Here is an 18359-nt window from a genome sequence, read left to right as displayed (position 1 = left end):
CACGCTCTTCTTCAAGGTATTCGACGCCGAGGGCCGCCACCTGGAGTGCTGCTCCGGAGAGGATCCTGAGCCTTACGAGACTCCGGAGACGAGCGATGACAGCTACGTGCCCTCGAGCTCTCGCCGCGCTCGGAGCACAGCTGCGGCGCCCGGCCGTCGCCGCCGCTGATCTGGATGGGGTTGGCGTCGGCCCCCCGTGGCCCACTGTTGATGATGGCGTCCGCCACGGAAGGGTGTAGATAGGATTCCCCTTAGTATCAACTTTTGTTTCGTCCCGTTAAGGCTCGGTCCCATGGCGGAGGCAGAAGCTCGCTTCCTGTCTTCAGCCGCACTGACTCGCGTCTTCAGCCATCTGCACCTCCGCGACCCCAACGCTCGCCTTGACGAGCTGCTGGAGCCTGTGGCTGAAGATCACTGCGAAGCCGCCGCCGTAGTTGTACAAGGTCAAGTGGAGGCCTTGCTGGGGAGGTTCCGCGGCTTTGTATCCGATCCTCTGTCTGGCGACGCCGCGGATCCTGCGGCTGGTGGTGAAGGTGAGAACATCGTTGCCCATGGGGGAGCACCTTCCGCAGGCGATGGCGATATCCAGGGGTGACCTGTGGCTATTCTTCCCGTTTCGTTCCTGCAACATGTATCAGGCCTCGTGGAGGCGTTTAGACTTTTCATTTGGTATTGTGAGAACAATATGCTTGTAATATTTGCTTCGAGATTTTGCGATTTCCTTCCTATTTGCTTTGCGTTCTGCGTCGGCAGAGCCCGGCCCCGCGCATACCTCAACCGCCATTGGGCCGACCGGAGACCAGGACGGACCAAGGAGTGAGGGGCTACGTGACCAGTTAGGCTCCTGAGTCGCGATGCTCAGGAGTCCCCCTTGACGCGCAAACAACATATAGGGAGAGTTCGTGAGGATAGATTAATGTTCTACGTCGGCAGAGCCCGGCCACGCGCATACCTCAACCGCCAGTGGGCCGACCGGAGACCAGGACGGACCAAGGAGTGAGGGGCTATGTGACCAGTTAGGCTCCTGAGTTGCGATGCTCAGGAGTCCCCCTTGACGCGCAAACAATTTCCATACCTGCCCTCGCCGAGGCCTCGGGAGGGGTGCACGACGCCCAGGTCCGGGGGACCTTGTTGGGTGGCGTGCGCTTGGGCGTGACCCGAGCGCAGCCCCCGTGCCCAGCCCCCTCGTGCGGCTCTCCCGACGGGAGGCGTTGTGGTGAGGCTGGGCGCTGAGCTCTAGGCTCCCTGAGGTTGGTACGACCGTGGGGCCGCCCTCAGTTGTTTATCACCAGCACAGAGCATAGTGCTTCCGCTTGTGCACGGGCATAGCCGCTCCTCGGCAGTGTCGAGAGCCAGCGCGGAGCATGGTGCTTCCACTTGGGCGTGGGATGGGGGCCCCCTCCGAGAGGAGCCCCTGGGGCGTGTACAGCCCTGCCCTGACACGTGGCTTGCACGGCAGGGCTGCGAGGTATATCTGGGCACTTGTGAGCCAGCACGGGACTCACGAGGCCCTACCTCAAGGCGGGTTGCGCCTGGTCTTGAGTCTTGGTGACTGTATGTTCCTGCAAGGCGGTTATATGCAAGCGCTCTACGTCCTCAGGTCCCAGCCCTCGAGCGAGCTCAGCCGCCGCTGGTATGCTAGGTCGCGATGCCGTGGTCAAGGCCAGGGGGTGAGGGCTGGAGAGCCAGTAAGAGCTCCTGAGTCGCGATGCTCAGGAGCCCCCCTTTTAACGTGCAAGCGAATTGCATAGGATGAAAAGACCCATGGCGGGCGGCGATCGAGCAGGCGATAGCCGTGAGCAGGCCAAGCATGGAGAGCAGATTAGCTTAGGTAAATGCAGGAAGATACATGCCACTGGGTCCGGCTCGAGCGGCTTGGGGATGATGCAGCCCGAGGGGCGCCCCCAAGAAGGTAAGCTAAAGACGTAAGCAAAAGGGATACATGCCATAGGGACGGACCCATGTGCCCTGGGAATAATGCAGCCCGAGGGGCGCTCCCAGCTTAAACGAGCTTGGAAGATGTCACCTGGTTCTGTAGACGAAGTAGAGTTGGGGCAGCGGAAGGCGTGCGTCGAAGAAATGACTCCTCATGAGCCACCGGGACCCTGAGCCTCGGGAGGCCCTGGGGGCTCGGGAGGTTCCCTGAAGACCGTCTCCATCTCCTCCAGGACGGCGTGGTACCTGGCCTCTTCAGCCGCCAGGACACGCCGCAGGTCGCGTTGATAGGCTGACGCCACGCTCGGCAAGCCGAAGGGCATGCGAACGTAGCTGTGTGGTGGGCCCTCGCAGCGGCCCACACGCGATGGCCAGAAGCGCTCTTGGGATGCGGCCCTGTTGAGCCCTGGGATGTCGATGTAGATGCGCAGCTCAGCATCCTCGCCTGGATGGGGAGCTGCGCCTCGTGAGCGGCTGTCGCCGCGCATGGCCCTTGCATCTTGCAGTTCCTGAGTTGTCTTGGTGATGAACTCCTGAGTGGTGGGCACTCCTTGCCCTGTGCTCTCCTGAGGAACATGTGCCGTGAAGCACGCTTCCAATTGGTGCCCAAGCGCCTCCCTCGTGAGGTTGGCAAGGTCAGAGGCCCTCTAGAAGAGAGCCCCCGAGCCCATCCCGAGGAGGGCGCCGGGCGCGCTTTCCTATGCGATGGAGGGGGCGCCCCTGGAGCGGGCACTGATCCTGACGAGGCTCCTGCTGCGACGCCATCCTTCTGAGGTCCTGCGCGGCGCGGCTTCTTCTTCTTGGGGATGGCCTCCGGAGGGCCTTCACTTCTGCTGTCGGGGTCGTCGATTGCTGCGGCTTGGAAGGCGCGCTCGAGGGAGCACCCCGCATCCCTCTCTTCACACGGGATCGTGATGATTCCTCCGCTTCCCGGCATCTTGAGGACGTTGTAGCCGTGATGAGTGACTGCCATGAACTTGGCCAGGGCTGGATACCCGAGGATGGCATTCTACGGCAGGCGGATGTGCGCGACGTCGAAGTCGATGAGCTCGATGCGGTAGTTCTTGCGCTCTCCGAAGGTGACAGGCAGGCAAACCTGCCCTATCGGTGTGGTAGAACCGTCGGTCACTCCTGAGAAAGGCTTGGTGGGCTGGAGCTGTTCATATGGCACTTGGAGGTTGTCGAATGTGTCGACGGACAGGACGTTGAGCCCTGCGCCACCGTCGATGAGGGTCTTGGTGACCTGCACATTGCTGATGACTGGGGAACACAGCATAGGGAGGGCGCCAGCGGTGGCTGCGCACTTGAGCTGATCCGCCGAGTTGAAAATGATGGTGCATTGGGACCACTTGAGCGGGCGCGTGGCCTCGAGCTTGGGGAGCACCGCGTTCACCTTGCGAGCGAACTGTTTGAAGATGCGCTGAGAGGCTGGGGCCTGGGCGCCACCCAAAATGCAGGCGATCGCACGCGGCTCCTGGAAGCCCCCAACCCCCTCGTCCTGGTGGTTGTTGTCGTTCCTTCTTGGTGGCGGCAGCGGGGGAAGACCGGTGTTGCCCTGGGGGCGATCCTCATGAGGCGGGTCCCTCCAGGCGCCCTCGCGAGGTTGGTCCTGCCAGCGGTCCTCACGAGGCCGGTCGCGCCACTCCTGGCGCGGGCCACGGTCGTCCCAGCGTCCGCCTCCATGTCCTCCTCCATGGTCGTAGCCCCGGTCATTGCGCTCGAGGCGTCGACCGAAGCGTCCTTCCCGTATGGCTCTGAGCTCTTGACAGTCGCTGGTGTTGTGGGTGTTCAGGTTGTGGAAGGTGCAGAACGGTCAGCCGTTCTTGGATGACTCGGGCTGATCTCTGTCCCGCTTGGTGTCGGGCTCCGCTGCGAGCACAGCTGCCTCCTTGCGCTTCACGTCCTTGGCCTTGGCCTTCTTCTCCTCCGCGCCCACGGCTGGCAGCTCAAGGAGAGAGAGGCGCCCCTCCTCAGCTCTTGCGCACTTGGTTGCCAGGTTGAACAACTCCTGAGAGGTGCAGAGCTCCTCGTGGATGGTGAGCTCTTCCTTCATCTTGACGTCACGGACGCCGTCGGAAAACGCGGAGATGATGGCCTCATCCGTGACCTTGGGGATCTTGAGGCGGGTGTTGTTGAAGCGCTGGATGTACTTCTGGAGGGTCTCTCCTGGTTGCTGCTTGATGCGGCGTAGATCACCCATGGCGGGCGGGCGGTCGCGAGTGCCCTGGAAGTTGGCGACAAAGCGATCGCGCATCTCGTCCCAGGAGGAGATCGAGCCGTGCTGCAGGTTCAGGAGCCAGGAGCGAGCTCCATCCTTGAGAGCCATGGGAAACCAGTTCGCCAAGACTTTTTCGTCGCCGTTGGCCGCTTCGATGCTCAGCTCATAGAGCTGCAGGAACTCCGCGGGGTCGGCGGTGCCGTCGTAGCGAGGAGGCAGGTCCGGCTTGAACTTGCCTGGCCAAGCGACGCTACGCAGCTCGGGGGTGAAGGCGCGGCAACCGGCCGTGGTTGCCGGGGCCCGCTTCGGAGGTGGAGCTTGGTCTTGACAAGGTCCGCGCTGCGCCGCTGCAGGCGGCGCGCGGTCTTGACAAGGTGGCGTGGGGAGCGCAGGTGCAGCTTCTGACGGCCGCGGGATTTCTTGGAAGCTTTTCTCTTCGCGTGCGGGCACCGGGCGCGGCGGATCACGCCGCGGTGCCGCGCGCCTTGGTGCCAAGGCGCCGTCTTGGGGCAGAGGTGGTGGAGGCACGCCATGAGCCTTGTCGCCCGCGGCTGGTTGAGGGGGAGGTAGAGAGTGGGACGGCGCTGGAGAGCACCCTGCGGCGCGGACGAGCTCGGCGACACGGTCAAGCCACTCCTCATAGAGGTCGTCGACGGGGCGGTAGCGCAGGAGCTCGTTCGCTGCGAGGAGCGCGGCCCGTGCCTCCATGGGAGCGCGGTGCGCGTGAGACGAAGAACCGGTAGGGGTCAGCGATGGAGTGGCGGTGCGGCCGTCCTGCCGCACCAAAGGATGCAGCGAGGACGCCTGCTGCTCGTTCCCCGCCGGGCCGGTGGCAGCGTTGGTGGTGGGAGACGGAGAACGACGAGGTGGCCCGCAAACGGGAGCCATCTGAGCGACGCGGGCGGTGAGGGCAGCCCGACGCTTAGCTCGAGCACTACGAGCGTCTGGCATGGAGACGACGGAGCGATGGAGCGACGAACTGATGGAGCGACGAACTGAGGGCAGCCCGACGCTTAGCTCGAGCACTATGGCACACCCCTACCTGGCGCGCCAAATGTTGTATGTGGGGTTCTGGAAAACCCTTAAGGTTCGAACACGGGGGTGCGCGCGAAGTCTTTCCCTCCTACCGATCTACGCTCAAGCTTGCTAAGATCTCGCGGACGAACTCGACGAACTCGCAACACAGAAAGACACGAGGTTTATACTGGTTCGGGCCACCATTGTGGTGTAATACCCTACTCCAGTGTGGTGGTGGTGGATTGCCTCTTGGGCTGATGATGAACAGTATAAGGGAAGAACAGCCTCCTGAGGTTGAGGTATTCTTGTGGCTAGGCTCTCGATCGGGTTGGATCAAGATAAGATGAGATCAGGTTCTCCCTTACTATGGTGGCTAGCTCTACTTATATAGGCCCTGGTCCTCCTCCCAAATATCGAGCAGGAAGGGAGCCAACAACGGCGGGCAAATTTGAAGGGGGACAGCTAGTACAAGCTATCCTGACAAAAGCGGTCTTCGCCTGCGAAAAGCTCTGGTGGTGACGCCATCTTGGGCTCCATGATGACCTCCGTCTTGCCGTCTGTTGCACCAATATAGCAACCTTTGCCTGATGCCTCGGTACTCTTCGCCTGCGCTGGCCTCCTTAGCACCAAAGAGGCACTACTAGGAAAAGGCCTACTAGTGGCGCACCAGTTTTGCCTACTAATGGCGCACTACTGGTGCGCCACTAGTACCACGCCACTAGTATTTTTTACTAATGGCGCACCACCGGTGCGCCATTTGTATCTGGTATACTAATGGCGCACCAGGCAGTGCGCCATTAGTATAGGCCACGGTGCGCCATTAGTATGCCTCCCTGGGGGCCATATTTACCCATGTGCTTTGGCATACTAATGGCGCACTGGGGGGTGATGCGCCATTAGTATCCTTTGGCATACTAATGGCGCACTGCGGGGTGATGCGCCATTAGTATCCTTTGGCATACTAATGGTGCACTGCGGTGTGATGCGCCATTAGTATCCTTTGGCATACTAATGAAGGATACTAATGGCGCACGTTGGGGTGATGCGCCATTAGTATGTATATTAGGGATTATTTTTTTTCTTTTCTGATTTTTGCACAGATTACAAAATATATGATTGGACAGAATATAAGCAGCACCACACAGCAACAGCAGATTCATCGAATACAATAGAAGATTAGTCTCCGAATACAATTCATCATATTAGTCTCCGAATTCAAAAGACCGAACAAAGATAGAACATTACAAGTCTCGAGACCGCGAGTAGCGAGTTTGTCTTCACATTACAAGTCGATATCGATCATCTGAACTACCATCACATAGAAGAGAGCTGCAGTCATCACGATGAGCATCATCGCGATGAAACTGGTCTTCATCCGGTTCCTCCAACGCTCCCTCCTCTCTCCCGCTAGATAGCGCGCGTATCTAGATTCTGCCTCCACCCTAGTGGTGTACCCTTTGTAACTGTTACCGCTGAAATGGTGAACCTGTCTCCGACACTCCTCCCAGTCGTCGTAGACTCCGGAACCTTACCCTTGTACACGACATACGACGGCATCTCTATGCACTAGCCAAACAACAGACAATACATAAGCAATATATAAGTATGTAACAAAAGGATCGGAAGAGAAAAGCAAGACATTAATAGCACGATTCATGGTCCTACTAATAAATAGCATCGATTACATCTAAGTTGAACGACTGTCCAAACCAAAGAGACATACAAGTTCATTAAAGTTTAATTACAACATGAGCTAATCAATGTTTCAGAACTACACATAGCATCACTACTTTCGACTCGACTCATGGGACCGGAGCGTGGATGAAGCCGCCGTCTGTCGTGATGGTCATGAAGTCGCGGGCGTTGCCAGCCTGCATTTGTAGCGTTGTGTCTATCTCACTGTTGGACGGTTGAAATTTGAGGTAGAACTGCCCCGAGGTATGAAGGACATCTTGATGGATGATTTCTGCAAACTCCGACTGGATGCGAAAGAATTCTTGTCGGATGTCCGCGTCCTGGATTGCTGCCAAGCTTGCGGCCCAATCTTTGAGATTATTTGGTAGCAGAAGGTGATTATGGTCCCGTACGATCGCCCGCATGTGATGGAGGGCGTAGTAGGCATCCTTCTGACCGCCAAGCGGCTGCTTGACGCAGGGGAACGTCGTATTGTGGGTGAACACGTGCCTGCCGTACCAACGAAGTGGCCTCTTAAAGGTGCCTCCAGATGCGGTGTAGCCGGGGAGAGCATCATCAAGAACTTTCTTGATATTTGTGTAGTCTATCTTGGAGTCACGGTCCGGTTCGAAATACGTGGCCATGGAATATTTCGGGCTTAAGAGGATGAGTGTGCAATGTGTGTCACTGCACAGAACACGGAATGTTAGAAAAAAAAAGAACGATCAAAATCTAAGAAATCATATGTTACGAGGTGGTTAGGGGATGACTTACTCGGGAAAGTAAGGCACGAGGAAGTTATCCTTATCTGGGTTTGCCAGAATGACGCCTTCGAGGTGTGAACTCGCGACTTGCCGGTCCCCAGCGCTGCCCAGGATCTTGGCACGCATGTAGAAGGGGTCGACTATCACGATGTCCGGGGTCTTGTCTCTAATGATCCGCATCTCCATACTCAGCGAAAACAGCTGAACGAAGGTGTAGTGCAGCGGATGAAGGTTAAGCATAGCAAAGATGTCATCAAACCGCAGGACGATCGTACCCCCGACGGCGCTATCCACAAAGCCCTTGCCCTCTGGCACCTTGGCCACGAAAACCGGGTATGCCACATCATTCTCTCTGAGACGCCGCTTCTCCAAAGAAAGAACACTGTCATGCAGACTCCGCATAGCACCGGTTGCAGCATTGAGCATATTTGTCGGTAGCATCGCCCTAGCCGCCACATGCACCCTCCTCGGGATATCCTTAGGTGAAGGTGGCCCGTCCTTAGCACGGATCGTACTCGGTGCCGGCTGGCTCGCACTGGCGCCCTTGTTAGTCTTTCGTTTCCGTCCCTTCTTCCTGATCTGCTGTAATGGGATCGAGTTCTGCTCACAGACCGCCTTCTTGAGCGTGTTGGGGCTGATAATATTTCGCACCTCAGCTATCTGAGGCTCGGTGAAGGCGGCAGCTGGAGGCGTCTCCTGAGAACTGAACGCCAGGCGACGCCTGTTGCAATTGGGTTTCTCCGCTGTACCAGCTAGATCGCGGTCGTCTTTTTCAGGGTTGGGTTCTTGAGAAGGAGGCCCGCAGAACTCATCATCGTACCCATGTTCGGCAAAGTACTTATCGATGTTGGTAAATGTACCGCCGTCATTGTCGTCGTCGTCCGGATCCTGTGCCATATGCATGTCCGGATCCTGTGACATAGGGATGTCCGACATGTCCGGTAGCGTTGCTGCGGTCTTGCCATGGCTTGGCGCTGGCACGACTGGCGGTCTTGTCTGTGGGGTGGTGTCCCCCGCCCCCAAACGAATTTGGCTCTTCGGCCAAAGCAGGGGCCAGCTTACACAGGCACTGAGGGTCATCACATCATCTTCGTCGGCCCCAGCGGGTCGAATTGGAGGTAACAACTCGTCGCAGCCTGGCAGCACCCGAACCAGTTCAACCCTATACAAGGTGGGTGGCATCGGATTACCGTGGAACACGCGGTTGCCCGGTTGAACGATTCTGCCCTTGGCGGCATCGACCAACTCGCCGCCCATGAAGTGCAGGAGAGTGCAAGGAACATCGGTGGCGCCCTGCGAAAACATGTAGGGCGTCAGGGATGCCCAGTCAAAGGCAAGGAGATGAAGTCATCGGCCGAGAGGCTTAGTTACCGTGATGCCATCGAGCTCGGCTAATGTCGAGGCACCGCCAACGGCGGGCGTGCAACTGACGGAGGGGCCGGCCGGCGTACACCCGGGTGCATTAAGCTCCAATGCCCGTGCCGGCGCCGGAGACACGAATACCGCCTCCGCCGCAGACACCAATGGCGCCACCTGCGCGTTGTGCGAGTTGCTGGCCGTGAAGCTGGGAACCGGGGGAGGCCCCTGTTGGCCGCCCGCAATCCACGTCGTCAGCCCCTGAATCAAGGTAGGCACAATGGCGGTGAGCGTCGTTCCCAGTTGTTGTTGCACTTGCTCTTGGACAATCTCCGGAATCTGCGCCACTTGTGCCTTGAGTTCTTGAACCTCGTGCGACTGGCTTTTCGAGCTGGTCTTTTTCTCCTTTCTCCCACCAGCGGTATAGTATGGCGACCATTTTGTGGACAAGCCTTTGCCGGCCACACGACCAGCTGACGACGGCTTACTGAGCTTATCCTTGTTTTTCATTACGTTCAACGCCCTATTTAAAGGGGTGTCAAAAGGGGAGCTCTGAGATGACCCCGCGCTACTGCTTTCAGCCTCCTGCGGAAGGAATGTGAACCATTTAGAAATTTGGCTTCATTAATTAGAATGCAACCATATGGAGCTAATTACCCGGGGGTGTATTCCTTACCAGAACAAGCTCAAGCGCCCTGGTCTTCGGATCCGTGGTAAGCTCCTTTTTTACCGGGTCCTCCTTGTACCGGGCCCTGACAAAGTTCCTGGTCTCCTTGTCATGTAATTTCTCAAAGCAGGGCGGTAGGCCTTGCTCGGCACGCTCCGCGTCCTCCTTGTCCCATATAGGCTCCGCCACTCTGTAACCGCCGGGACCGAGTTGGTGGACCCCTAAGTTCAACTCCCGCATTTCTTTCCCCCATTGACTTGATTCGGAGGTTGCGCTGCTCTCGCACTTGATCTTGAACTCCTTGTAGTCATCTTCGCTCATCAAAGGATATTTCGCCTTCATCTTCTCATAACTATCACCTTTTTCAATCATTGCCTTCATCGTGCTTCTCCATGTAGACAGGGCCGGGCTCATCCTCGTGAGGGCGGCACTGTTCACTTTATTCCCTGAGAGGCGTGTGTTTGCAAACTCAGCGGGGAACTTGTAACGTTCGTGCAGCTTCGTGAAGAGTAGGCTGCGCAAATTCCCTCGGTCCTTATGCCTTAGGTTCTCGGTGTTGATCGAGACGGTGCTCCAGAGAATGCACCCGAGCTGAACCGAGTACCCCTTGACTACTTGTTTGGGCACCGTTGGATGCCCGTCGGAGTTCACTTCAGTAAATTCCTCCTTGACGGTGCCGAGCATGTTCGGGCGCCGGTCCTTCCGTGGCCTCTTCGGTTGGCTGCCATCTGTGCGTGCGCCGCCATCATCAGTGGTGGCATCCTCGGTGGCACCATCAGTGGTGTCATCCCCGACGCCACTAGGGGTTGTGTAGTCAGGATCGGTGTCTTCCGTGGCGGCGTCCTCATAGCGGTGAGGTTCTTCCTCCATCTCCTAGGACAGCTCCCAGAATTGCTTGCCGCCCGAACCGCCGGCCTCATCGTTGTGGGCCATGTTTCGCTCTAAATAGGAAAAAAGTTTGGTCAAAAAGTTGGTTATTGTCAAGGAACAAGATCATGGTCTCATCATTTAGGGTTTGTCGACACCGAGGCATCCTAAAAGCTAAGCTTTTATCATTTAGGGTTTGTCGACGCCGAGGCACCCTAAAAGCCTAAGCGTACATCATTTAGGTTCTCATCGACACCGAGGCACCCTAAAAGCTAAGCTGGGAAGGAGAATTCTAAGTTGGGCCTAATCACTTGGCTCTATTGCCACCTATGGTTTAATGCAGCAAGAATAAAGGGGCAGTTGATCCTACTTAATTAAGTACTAAGACCCCGGCCCATGCATTAGTCACAAGTACCCCATATGTCCTATTTTTAGCAAAGTCATGCTAACATTCACGGAAAATTTCAGCATGACCTTTGCTGAAAATAGGACATATGGAGTACCCGAATTTGCCGGAACGGAAGTTAATCGACATTCCAGCAAACTCAAGGCCTCTCGGTGTTTACAGAAATTGTTTTCTGTAAAAGATGATCATCATCTTTACAAGTCTTTCTCAATGGGATCACAAGTAATTCAGAGGCATCACAAGTAATTCAGAGCATCACAAGGCATTAGTAGTTCAGTACATGAACAAGTTTTACAAAGCACATCAATATGTAATGTATTTCATTGTGGAGTGATATACAATATGTACAGCAAAGAAACAGCTTAATCCATGCCTCAACTTATCAACAGTCATTACTTGTCAAATACAGAAGAAGGAACAATTTATTTGGGACATAGTTACAAATGATGACAGAATAAAGCAACACCCTGCACTAGCCTAAAAACAAGTGAAGTTTCTGTTGGAAATATGCCCTAGGGGCAATAATAAATGGTTATTATTATATTTCTTTGTTCATGATAATCGTCTATTATTCATGCTATAATTGTATTGTCCGGAAATCGTAATACATGTGTGAATGCATAGACGACAACGTGTCCCTAGTAAGCCTCTAGTTGACTAGCTCGTTGATCAACAGATAGTCATGGTTTCCTGACTATGGACATTGGATGTCATTGATAACGGGATCACATCATTAGGAGAATGATGTGATGGACAAGACCCAATCCTAAGCATAGCATAAAAGATCGTGTAGTTTCGTTTGCTAGAGCTTTTCCAATGTCAAGTATCTTTTCCTTAGACCATGAGATCGTGCAACTCCCGGATACCGTAGGAGTGCTTTGGGTGTGCCAAACGTCACAACGTAACTGGGTGACTATAAAGGTTCACTATGGGTATCTCCGAAAGTGTCTGTTGGGTTGGCACGGATCGAGACTGGGATTTGTCACTCCGTGTGACGGAGAGGTATCCCTGGGCCCACTCGGTAATGCATCATCATAATGAGCTCAATGTGACTAAGGCGTTAGTCACGGGATCATGCATTGCGGTACGAGTAAAGAGACTTGCCGGTAACGAGATTGAACAAGGTATTGGGATACCGACGATCGAATCTCGGGCAAGTAACATACCGATTGACAAAGGGAATTGCATACGGGATTGATTGAATCCTCGACACCGTGGTTCATCCGATGAGATCATCGTGGAACATGTGGGAGCCAACATGGGTATCCAGATCCCGCTGTTGGTTATTGACCGGAGAGGCGTCTCGGTCATGTCTGCATGTCTCCCGAACCCGTAGGGTCTACACACTTAAGGTTCGGTGACGCTAGGGTTGTAGAGATATATGTATGCCGAAACCCGAAAGTTGTTCGGAGTCCCGGATGAGATCCCGGACGTCACGAGAGGTTCCGGAATGGTCCGGAGGTGAAGAATTATATATAGGAAGTCCAGTTTCGGCCACCGGGAAAGTTTCGGGGGTTACCGGTATTGTACCGGGACCACCGGAAGGGTCCCGGGGGTCCACCGGGTGGGGCCACCTATCCCGGAGGGCCCCGTGGGCTGAAAGTGGAAGGGAACCAGCCCTTAGTGGGCTGGGGCGCCCCCCTTGGGCCTCCCCCCATGCGCCTAGGGTTGGGAACCCTAAGGGGGGGAGCTTCCCCCTTGCCTTGGGGGGCAAGGCACCCCTTCCCCCCCTTTGGCCGCCGCCCCCCCCCTTGGAGATCCCATCTCCCTGGGCCGGCGCCCCCCCAGGGGGCCTATATAAAGGGGGGAGGGAGGGCAGCAACCTACAGCCTTGGGCGCCTCCCTCCTCCCCTGCAACACCTCTCTCTCTCTCTCGCAGAAGCTCGGCGAAGCCCTGCCGGAGACCCGCTACATCCACCACCACGCCGTCGTGCTGTTGGATCTCCATCAACCTCTCCTTCCCCCTTGCTGGATCAAGAAGGAGGAGACGTCGCTGCACCGTACGTGTGTTGAACGCGGAGGTGCCGTCCGTTCGGCACTCGGTCATCGGTGATTTGGATCACGGCGAGTACGACTCCGTCATCCACGTTCATTGGAACGCTTCCGCTCGCGATCTACAAGGGTATGTAGATGCACTCCTTTCCCCTCGTTGCTAGTAGACTCCATAGATGCATCTTGGTGAGCGTAGGAAAATTTTAAATTATGCTACGATTCCCAACAGTGGCATCATGAGCCAGGCCAATGCGTAGTTACTATGCACGAGTAGAACACAAAGCAGTTGTGGGCGTTGAGTTTGCCAATTCTTCTTGCCGCTACTAGTCTTTTCTTGTTTCGGCGGCATTGTAGGATGAAGTGGCCCGGACCGACCTTACACGTACGCTTACGTGAGACAGGTTCCACCGATTGACATGCACTAGTTGCATAAGGTGGCTAGCGGGTGTCTGTCTCTCCTACTTTAGTCGGAACGGATTCGATGAAAAGGGTCCTTATGAAGGGTAAGTAGAAATTGGCAAATCACGTTGTGGTCATACGTAGGTAAGAAAACGTTCTTGCTAGAAACCTACAAACCACGTAAAAACTTGCAACAACAATTAGAGGACGTCTAACTTGTTTTTGCAGCAAGTGCTATGTGATGTGATATGGCCAGAAGATGTGATGAATGATATATGTGATGTATGAGATTGATCATATTCTTGTAATAGGAATCACGACTTGCATGTCGATGAGTATGACAACCGGCAGGAGCCATAGGAGTTGTCTTTATTATTTTGCATGACCTGCGTGTCATTGAATAATGCCATGTAAATTACTTTACTTTGTTGCTAAACGCGTTAGCCATAGAAGTAAAAGTAATCGTTGGCGTGACGACTTCATGAAGACACAATGATGGAAATCATGATGATGGAGATCATGGTGTCATGCCGGTGACGAAGATGATCATGGTGCCCCGAAGATGGAGATCAAAGGAGCATAATGATATTGGCCATATCATGTCACTATTTGATTGCATGTGATGTTTATCATGTTTTTGCATCTTATTTGCTTAGAACGACGGTAGCAAGTAGGATGATCCCTTATAATAATTTCAAGAAAGTGTTCACCCTAACTGTGCACCGTTGCGAAGGTTCGTTGTTTCGAAGCACCACGTGATGATCGGGTGTGATAGATTCTAACGTTCGAATACAACGGGTGTTGACGAGCCTAGCATGTACAGACATGGCCTCGGCACACACGCAATACACTTAGGTTGACTTGACGAGCCTAGCATGTACAGACATGGCCTCGGAACACGGAGGACCGAAAGGTCGAGCATGAGTCGTATAGAAGATACGATCAACATGGAGATGTTCACCGATCTTGACTAGTCCGTCTCACGTGATGATCGGACACGGGCTAGTTAAACTCGGATCATGTTTCACTTAGATGACTAGAGGGATGTCTATCTGAGTGGGAGTTCATTATATAATTTGATTAGATGAACTGAATAATCATGAACTTAGTCTAAAATCTTTACACTATGTATTGTAGATCAAATGGCCAACGTTGTCCTCAATTTCAACGCGTTCCTAGAGAAAACCAAGCTGAAAGATGATGGCAGCAACTATACGGACTGGGTCCGGAACCTGAGGCTCATCCTCATAGTAGCCAAGAATGATTATGTCTTAGAAGCACCGCTAGGTGATGCACCAATCCCACAGAACCAAGACGTTATGAACGCTTGGCAATCACGTGCTGATGATTACTCCCTCGTTCAGTGCGGCATGCTTTACAGCTTAGAACCGGGTCTCCAAAAGCGTTTTGAGAAACATGGAGCATATGAGATGTTCGAGGAGCTGAAACTGGTTTTTCAAGCTCCTGCCCGGGTCGAGAGATATGATGTCTCCGACAAGTTTTTCAGCTGTAAAATGGAGGAGAACAATTCTGTTAGTGAGCACATACTCAGAATGTCTGGGTTGCACAACCGCTTGTCTCAGCTGGGAGTTAATCTCCCGGATTACGCGGTCATTGACAGAATCCTCCAGTCGCTTCCACCAAGCTACAAGAGCTTTGTGATGAACTACAATATGCAGGGGATGGAAAAGACCATTCCCGAGGTATATTCAATGCTGAAATCAGCGGAAGGGGAGATCAGAAAAGAACATCAAGTGTTGATGGTGAATAAAACCACTAAGTTCAAGAAGGGCAAGGGTAAGAAGAACTTCAAGAAGGACGGCAAGGGAGTTGCCGTGCCCGGTAAACCAGTTACTGGGAAGAAGTCAAAGAATGGACCCAAGCCCGAGACTGAGTGCTTTTATTGCAAGGGAGGTGGTCACTGGAAGCGGAACTGCCCCAAATACTTAGCGGACAAGAAGAAGGCCGGCAACAACAAAGGTATATGTGATATACATGTAATTGATGTGTACCTTACCAGTACTCGTAGTAGCTCCTGGGTATTTGATACCGGTGCGGTTGCTCATATTTGTAACTCAAAATAGGAACTACGGAATAAACGGAGACTGGCGAAGGACGAGGTGACGATGCGCGTCGGGAATGGTTCCAAGGTCGATGTGATCGCCGTCGGCACGCTACCTCTACATCTACCCACGGGATTAGTTTTAAACCTCAATAATTGTTATTTAGTGCCAGCTTTGAGCATGAACATTGTATCTGGATCTCGTTTAATTCGAGATGGCTACTCATTTAAATCCGAGAATAATGGTTGTTCTATTTATTTGAGAGATATGTTTTATGGTCATGCCCCGCTGGTCAATGGTTTATTTTTGATGAATCTCGAACGTGATGTTACACATGTTCATAGTGTGAATACCAAAAGATGTAAAGTTGATAACGATAGCCCCACATACTTGTGGCACTACCGCCTTGGTCACATTGGTGTTAAGCGCATGAAGAAGCTCCATGCAGATGGACTTTTGGAGTCTCTTGATTACGAATCATTTGACACGTGCGAACCATGCCTCATAGGTAAGATGACCAAGACTCCGTTCTCCGGAACAATGGAGCGAGCAACCAACTTATTGGAAATCATACATACCGATGTGTGCAGTCCAATGAGTGTTGAGGCTCGCGGAGGATATCGTTATGTTCTCACTCTCACTGATGATTTAAGTAGATATGGGTATGTCTACCTAATGAAACACAAGTCTGAAACGTTTGAAAAGTTCAAGGAATTTCAGAGTGAAGTTGAGAATCAACGTGACAGGAAAATAAAATTCTTACGATCAGATCGTGGTGGAGAATATTTAAGTCACGAGGTTGGTGCACACTTAAGGAAATGTGGAATAGTTTCACAACTCAAGCCGCCTGGAACACCTCAGAGAAATGGTGTGTCCGAACGTCGTAATCGCACTCTATTGGATATGGTGCGATCTATGATGTCTCTTACCGATTTACCGCTCTCATTTTGGGGTTATGCTTTAGAGACTGCCGCATTCACTTTAAATAGGGCTATGAAGAAGCGATGGCGGGCCCGGATTCCGACAAATGGCTAGAAGCCATGAAATCCGAGATAGAATCCATGTATGAAAACAAAGTATGGACTTTGACTGACTTGCCCGATGAGCGGCGAGCCATAGAAAACAAATGGATCTTTAAGAAGAAGACGGACGCGGATGGTAATGTGACCATCTACAAAGCTCGACTTGTCGCTAAGTGTTATCGACAAGTTCAAGGGGTTGACTACGATGAGACTTTCTCACCCGTAGCGAAGCTGAAGTCCGTCCGAATCATGTTAGCAATTGCCGCATACTATGATTATGAGATATGGCAGATGGACGTCAAAACGGCATTCCTTAACGGCTTCCTTAAGGAAGAGTTGTATATGATGCAGCCGGAAGGTTTTGTCGATCCTAAGAATGCTAACAAAGTATGCAAGCTCCAACGCTCAATCTATGGGCTGGTGCAAGCATCTCGGAGTTGGAACATTCGCTTTGATGAGATGATCAAAGCGTTTGGGTTTACACAGACTTATGGAGAAGCCTGTGTTTACAAGAAAGTGAGTGGGAGGTCTGTAGCATTTCTCATATTATATGTGGATGACATACTATTGATGGGAAATGATATAGAATTCTTGGAAAGTATTAAGGCCTATTTGAATAAGTGTTTTTCAATGAAGGACCTTGGAGAAGCTGCTTATATATTAGGCATCAAGATCTATAGAGATAGATCAAGACGCCTCATTGGTCTTTCACAGAGTACATACCTTGACAAGATATTTAAGAAGTTCAGTATGGATCAGTCCAAGAAGGGGTTCTTGCCTGTATTGCAAGGTGTGCAATTGAGCACGGCTCAATGCCCAACCACGGCAGAAGATATAGAAGAGATGAGTGTCATCCCCTATGCCTCGGCCATAGGGTCTATTATGTATGCCATGCTGTGTACCAGACCTGATGTAAACCTTGCCGTAAGTTTGGTAGGAAGGTACCAAAGTAATCCCGGCAAGGAACACTGGACAGCGGTCAAGAATATCCTGAAGTACCTGAAGAGGACTAAGGATATGTTTCTTGTTTATGGAGGTGACGAAGAGCTCGTCGTAAAGGGTTACGTCGACGCTAGCTTCGACACAGATCTGGATGACTCGAAGTCACAAACCGGATACGTGTATATTTTGAATGGAGGAGCAGTAAGCTGGTGCAGTTGCAAGCAAAGCGTCGTGGCGGGATCTACATGTGAAGCGGAGTACATGGTAGCCTCGGAGGCAGCACAGGAAGCAGTCTGGATGAAGGAGTTCATTACCGACCTAGGGGTGATTCCCAATGCGTCGGGCCCGATGACTCTCTTCTGTGACAACACTGGAGCTATTGCCCTTGCGAAGGAGCCCAGGTTTCACAGGAAGACCAGGCATATCAAGCGTCGCTTCAACTCCATTCGTGAAAGTGTTCAAAATGGAGACATAGATATTTGTAAAGTACATACGGACCTGAATGTAGCAGATCCGTTGACTAAACCTCTCCCTAGGGCAAAACATGATCAACACCAGGACGCAATGGGTGTTCGATTCATCACAATGTAACTAGATTATTGACTCTAGTGCAAGTGGGAGACTGTTGGAAATATGCCCTAGAGGCAATAATAAATGGTTATTATTATATTTCTTTGTTCATGATAATCGTCTATTATTCATGCTATAATTGTATTGTCCGGAAATAGTAATACATGTGTGAATGCATAGACCACAACGTGTCCCTAGTAAGCCTCTAGTTGACTAGCTCGTTGATCAACAGATAGTCATGGTTTCCTGACTATGGACATTGGATGTCATTGATAACGGGATCACATCATTAGGAGAATGATGTGATGGACAAGACCCAATCCTAAGCATAGCATAAAAGATCGTGTAGTTTCGTTTGCTAGAGCTTTTCCAATGTCAAGTATCTTTTCCTTAGACCATGAGATCGTGCAACTCCCGGATACCGTAGGAGTGCTTTGGGTGTGCCAAACGTCACAACGTAACTGGGT

The sequence above is a fragment of the Aegilops tauschii genome, chromosome 7 (assembly GCF_002575655.3).
Source record: "Aegilops tauschii subsp. strangulata cultivar AL8/78 chromosome 7, Aet v6.0, whole genome shotgun sequence".
Lineage (NCBI taxonomy): Eukaryota > Viridiplantae > Streptophyta > Magnoliopsida > Poales > Poaceae > Aegilops > Aegilops tauschii.
The sequence above is the reverse complement of the archived record's forward strand: the minus strand, read 5'-3'. Positions refer to the sequence as shown.